This window comes from Leiobunum rupestre, chromosome 11 (genome assembly GCF_980474605.1).
Source record: "Leiobunum rupestre chromosome 11, qqLeiRupe1.1.hap1, whole genome shotgun sequence".
Lineage (NCBI taxonomy): Eukaryota > Metazoa > Arthropoda > Arachnida > Opiliones > Sclerosomatidae > Leiobunum > Leiobunum rupestre.
This window is the reverse complement of record NC_143394.1, coordinates 29862152-29868827: the sequence shown is the minus strand read 5'-3', so window position 1 is coordinate 29868827 and position 6676 is coordinate 29862152.

Genomic DNA, 6676 nt, shown 5'->3' with positions numbered 1-6676 from the left:
TTACTAGAAATTTTCGCTTTTTAAGGCTACTAATTTTTGACCAAATTGATTGGAGCTGCAATACCTAAAATTATAAAAAAAATTGGAAAATAATTGAGATAAATTTTATTTATACTTTTTCACACTAACATTGTAAGGGATCATTTACATATTAACACATCGTTGGATAGTATTGCGCTAAAACATACTTTTTCCCGCGTTAAATAAATTTTTACGTAAGATATTTGTGGTGAAAATCATAGGTATGAATATAAAACGTCCATTTAGTTTATGGATTTTATGACGCTACAAATGCCGTTCATTAATTGGCAGGTAAAAAAAACTAATGAATCTCAAATAAAATGGCTGACGTTTGAATTTTTAAAATTGTATCCTATCTTACGAGATAAATTAGTTAACTTAGTTAATTGCTAGTTTAATTTAGAGATAAACGAAGTACCATTAACGATTACGATAGAGGTACCCAAGTTTCCAATTTTCAAGATCGCCTCTTTGAAGGGCGAGATTACCATGTTTTTAAACCTACTTTTACTATCAGATTTTATTATATTTTCGAGGTCGTCATTTCTTAAGGGGGAAGACTACAGTGGCCATTGTCTACTTTCGCGCTATTTCAAGCTGAACTCTTTTAATTTGGTATTTTAACTTATAAAATTAATATTTAAGTGTAGAACAGTCTCTTGTTTAGTGCTTAAAATAATTTTGACAATTTTAAATTTAAAATAATTAAGTTATTACGTTTTAATTCGGACCCCCGGAGCTAAACAAGTTGGGCAAGCGCCCAAACTACCCTTTAGTTAGGACCTTATATCTCGTTAACTATTAATATTGGAATTATCAAAATTATTTTAAGCACTAGAGGAAGGTTCAGCCTAATAAGAAAAATATAATTCAATTATGTAATTTTTAAAACAGAAACGTTCAGCTTGAACGAAAAAGAGGCTTTTACTGTATTCTTCCCCCTTAAAGATCGATCATTTAGAGGCACCAGTGGATTACGGTAATGTTCAACTAACTATATATTAAATCATTCATGGTATAGTATTATTTTAAATAAATTCCACTGACGATGTAACATAAAATATTAGATTTATTGCATTTATAGCGAATTTATTGCCATAACATAAAAAATTCTTAGATTCGTTAATTATGTTAAATTGAAAACCCCGTTTATTATGTCATGGAATTCGGTTTATCTTTATGCAGGGTGTGGGCTACACTGTAGTTTACGAAGTTCGCGCGAGATGCGAGTATAGTAATTTTCTCCATAGTCGTCCATACCCTAAAGTCCTCTGTGAGTGTAGGGAAGTGATGACTCCGCGGGCCTAAGAGTCCCGCTCCCCATTATTTCTTCTTGTCGAAGTCGTTCACTATTGTCTAGTTAAAGCGATTGCTGCCGTTGTCACCCCCCCCCCCTTGCGTAAGAAGTAATGCCATTGTACCTCCAAAGTATTTCTACAAATTCTACCTTAAAATGAAGGTCACATGTGGCCATCTCTTTATCTTTATTTCTTTAAAGGCCTAGGATTTCTTCTGCCTGTTTTCCTTTAAGTTTTCTTCGCGCCGCACAAATATCCTGTTGGTAAGCCAACCGCAGGACACGTTGGCCTACCACCAGGATATTTGCGCGGCGGGAAGTAAACTTAAAGGAAAACAGGCAAAAGAAATACTAGACCTTTAACTTTTCTGAATATGGTTTGCCAGCGGATTTATAAATATATATCATGATATATTGTGTCGCGAATATTTCGCAAATGTTGAAGGCAGGGAGTACAGAACGGGAGATGAAAAGAGGGGGGGTTTTTGGTTCTGCTGCAATGACCTACACTTCAGCCGGCGCCTCTGCAAAATACGGGACACCTCGACTAAATAACGCCATCTATTATCAGCGGCGATGTGGTTTTTGTTAAGAAATTCAAATTTTACACACGTGGTGAAAATAAGCATGGACCATTGTTACATAAATAGACTTTCAAAAGTCAAAAGAAAACAAATTGTAATTATTTTAACAGATCTTATAATTATTTTATATAATTTTATACAATTTATTTTTCTATTTTAGGGAATGTGTTTAAAAAGGACATGTTAAAGGCAAAAATGGGAAATATATTAGCTAATCATTGCAAAGGCTTAAGGTTTGAAATATGATACAAAATTATATTTACATTGATTTAGTACTATGATTTCAGTTGTATTATATCCCAAAAATGATACGCTTTACTCAAGAAACTTGGAATATTGCCGGTCGTAAGATAATTTAAATATTTACAATTAGGATCTACGTTATCTAATGAAAAACGGCAGCATCGACTTCCTCCATAAACAACAAAGCCACAAAAATTAGGTAGATGGCGCAAAAAGCCGTATCTTGTCCCGTATTTTGCCAACCTTCCTCCCCCTTTCAACCCACCCCACCTCGATTCTCTGGCTTCTTGGGTTGAGAACCCTAAAAGATCCGTCAAAACGACTCCCGTTCTGTACTCCCTGTTGAAGGTGTACCAATGGTATTGTGTTCACCATATGCCTTGAATTTCCTAAATTGACATTCAGGCGCATCCTAATCTCGCTGAAGGATTGTTTACATGTGTGTCCCAGGTGTAAGGGTTGTGACCGATAACTCTTAAGTTTTTCTTGGGACCAGGGCCGGACTTAGAGATCATGGGCCCATAGGCAGATAAGGAGTCTGGGCCCCCGTTTCACGCGCTGCATTTACTCTTATCCCTGAAACTAGGCTGTGCCTGAATTTCCCTGATTCAGCGTAGAAGTCTGAGCTGAGAGCTCTACGGTTATATAACTAAATAAAAGCTCTTAACAATCGTCGACTAAATATGCGATAATTATGCAACATTGCGATTTAAGGCTGCGTCCGTAAACTGCCAGGCAGAAAATTTGGTAATTTTAAACAAAATCTTCTAGCTAGGAATTTCTCCAATATAAATTACGATTGATATTATAGATTTATGCCTTCGAATACAGTAATTACGGTCACTGGAGGGCCCCTTCCAAGGATGGGCCCTAGGCCACGGCCTAGGTTGGCCTAGGCGGAAATACGGCACTGCTTGGGACTCAACTTCGACTCTGATCTCGATGCTACTTACCATCGGGTCGAAATAAATAACCTTTGGTTTGAGTTGCAAAATTCCCGTTCTCGGACTCCGATTCAACTTGGCCTCGGTGTAACTCTCAAAAGTTAACTCGCGGAGTGAGTGAAATCCGACCGCATACCCAAACTTTTTTAAAAATTTAAAAATCCAGTATGGTTAACACCTGTTGTAATCGGTGGTTTAAACCGGTTAAAATATTATAAAAAAAATGCTCAAATTGCCCGATTTCAAAAGTACGTTTTTGCGCGTGACAGTACCTTTAAATTGTGAGGTGTAGCAGACTTATTTACCCACTTTCATACCCTACCATGGTGGTGTATTTTGACGAGCAAAATAAATTTTAAGATCCGCTATAATTGTTTATATCTAGCTCTCGTTACTTTCGACAAAAAGTGAAGGTTAAGTTTTAGTTTTTTCAATATTTCTAATTCATTTCTCAATATTTTTTAATAAAAAGAAAGTGGATTTAACCATGGATTTTTTCGGATTAATCAAGGGTGGTTTAAACCAGTCTGGCTGGTTCTTGCCAACCCTGGCGGTTAGGAAACGTTGGTGTTGTAAGCATGCTTGATTTGCTAATTGGAATTCAACGGGCCCGAGCGTAAAAGATGTCTGCTGAATAGCGACCGCCATGCAATAATTGGCGAAGAATTTCACTATAAATTGCAATGGACTGCTCACATATAGGGCACACTGAATGTATATTATATAAGATTAGGCTAGTTTCATTTCGAGTTAAACTAGGTATAATACATAGTTTGATGTTCATTATTTGCTAGTTGTCTACAAAACTTGACCGAAAAAAGATTTTGTGAGGCAGTGGCCACAATGCAAGATAAGAAAATGGGCCCCTGTGACATTTCAATTTTTTGTGTTCCAATGTACGCGATTGGGTGCGTTGGCTTCCAATATCGGGATAATGACATAACGGTAATACACCCTATAAAAATATATATGTATACGGCGTTGTTTCGTGAGACAGCCGATCGGACAGTCGACTAACGTCGTAAGTAAAGTTTATGGGCCCCATTACTGGGGTGGGCCCCAATGAACCACATTGACGTATTTACGCCGCTGTGTGAGGTCAACATATTGTAAAAATATTTTCTCCATTCACAAGGAGCAACATGGTTTGCGACCCGAGCTAGCCATCAACGTTTTGAAAAAAATTTGGCTCAAGTGAATAGACCTTTACGAGTTACCCGAAGAAAAGACAAATCTTTTTGTTTGGTTTGGTTGTTTGATAAAGATTCATTAATACAAATATAACAAGATTTATCAGTTGAATAAAATATAACGATGTACAAGCACAACATAAGGCATTCCCTTTTAAGTTTTATTTATATTGTCAATTTAAAATAGCAGGAGTCATTCACTCCTGAAAATAGTTTTTATACACACTCGATATTTTGCCGGGCCGGTTTTCTCCTTTGATAGCTGGTAGTTGATCGCTTTTCTGTTGGACCCGTTCTCGGGTGTCTCACCCAGCACATTGTCTGTTGCTACTTCTCTGGTTTTCCCCCGATTGCTGCATCTATATTGATCACTTTACTGTCTCAGCTATTGTCGCAGGCAGAGATGGCAATGCTACTGCTACTGACTGCTCTGAGAAACTTGTCTGGCTGTACATAGCCGCTGCTGAATGTGGCAATGCTGGTGCCACTGATTGTTCTGAAAACGTGGCCTGGGCTCTGAACACTGAATGATCTGACAACGCTGATGGTGTTGACTGATCTGCTAGAGTAGTCCGGGCTCTGAACTCGGGCTGCGAAGGAAATAGTGGGGCCATTCTTTCATTTGTGCTTATTGCTTTTGCTCTGGTTAATTTTACCAAGTATTTAGTGCTGTCTGAGTACTTATACTTATTGCATTCGTAAAGGTGGGAACACCTGTAGTTGGTACTGCGAACGATGAATAATACCGCACTGCATTCGAACTTCATTGTCCGATTGACCACCGGCAAACTTAACGTTGGTTCTCAAATACCCCCGATTCTTCTTCAGGATTGGGGCTTTTTCTGTCTTCTCAAGGAATTACCTAGGAACGAATTGTTCTAATACCTCTGCTGCTATTGATAGCATTGGTGGTACCAAACGATCCATTACTTGAAAGTTGATATTATAACTCGTTGATTTTACGCATCCCACTGCTCATAAAATAAGACAGGTTCCAAAGGGGTTTAATCATTGTTATATGGTTTATTGTTATGTTAGATTAATCCACCAGGAGTGCTACGGGTAGAACGATGCCCTAACCATCAAGACCATCAGTTCTTATGTAGTTGTCACACAGACTAGGTCATAAATCATGATCGCATGCTTTAACTAATAAAAGTATATATTTAAATTACTACATGTCTATCACTTTAAACAACATAATAGATTGAATCAAACGTGATAGAATAATCCTGATACGATAGTATATTGCACGTTGCTCCATTTCATCGGGCTATTGTTATGCACTACATTGTGGTGCCAGTAACGACATCCATGCACTGCCTCCTGTTTGCATTTGGTTTTTCGCACTTCTCTCCTGTACATTGCTCTTCTATATACGGCAACGATGATCGTCTCTGTACCTTGTGAACCATCTCTTGAGCTCTATCCACAGTGGACGTTTGATGGTCTGTATATCTCGGATCTAATCTGTTCAATTCTGTTAACTGAGGCTTGGCTCTATCTCACTAATTATTATACAATAACCATTCATATAATTTTAAATTCAGAATAGGTGTAGACGATTAGATGGATCTAAACTACACTAGTTGAATTCAGTGTAGTTGCAGTTGATAATGGTTTTTTACACAGTGTAATACTTATACAGGAGATAATCGTTTGTTTTAGGTGTGTAAGTCTGACGACGCGAAAATTCAATTTTAAAATGGCGGTTATCCGTTTAAATTTATTATAACAACCGGTATATGCCTATTAGCGCAGTTCCCGTTAGCGCAGTTCCCATTTGCGCGGTTTCCCAAAAGCGCAGTTATCAAAAGCGCAGTTATCAAAAGCGCAGTTCCCAAAAGCGCAGTTCCCAATAGCGCGGTTTCCCAAAAGCGCGGTTTCGATTATTACGTATATGTATATAAAAATTAATGAAAATAAACCAAAGGAAATTTAAAGGAGATTCCAACCACCCATGATGGTCTCGAGGTAAAGCGTCCGACTGCTGTTCAGGAAATCCGAGTTCGAAATATATTTCGATAATTTCGATTAAATATCCAAATTTCAGTGTATACATTATAACTTTGAATATGGAATGATTAGGTTAGGTTAGGTGTGTATAGTTTATTTTTGGGAATAAAATAAGGGATTAAACTTGAAAATTTTTTGACTCTTTGTTTTTTAATGGGAAACTGTGGCGGTGGAAAACCACATGAGGCCCCACGCTTTCGGGAAAGTGCGCAAACGGGAAAGTGCGCAAACAGGAAACCGCGCTATTTGGAACTGCGCAAATGGGAACCGCGCTTTTGGGACACTGCGCTTTTGAGAACTGCGCTTTTGGGAAACCGCGCAAATGGGAACTGCGCTAGTGGGCATAAACCTAACAACCCAAGGCCAAATTTAAATACCGTC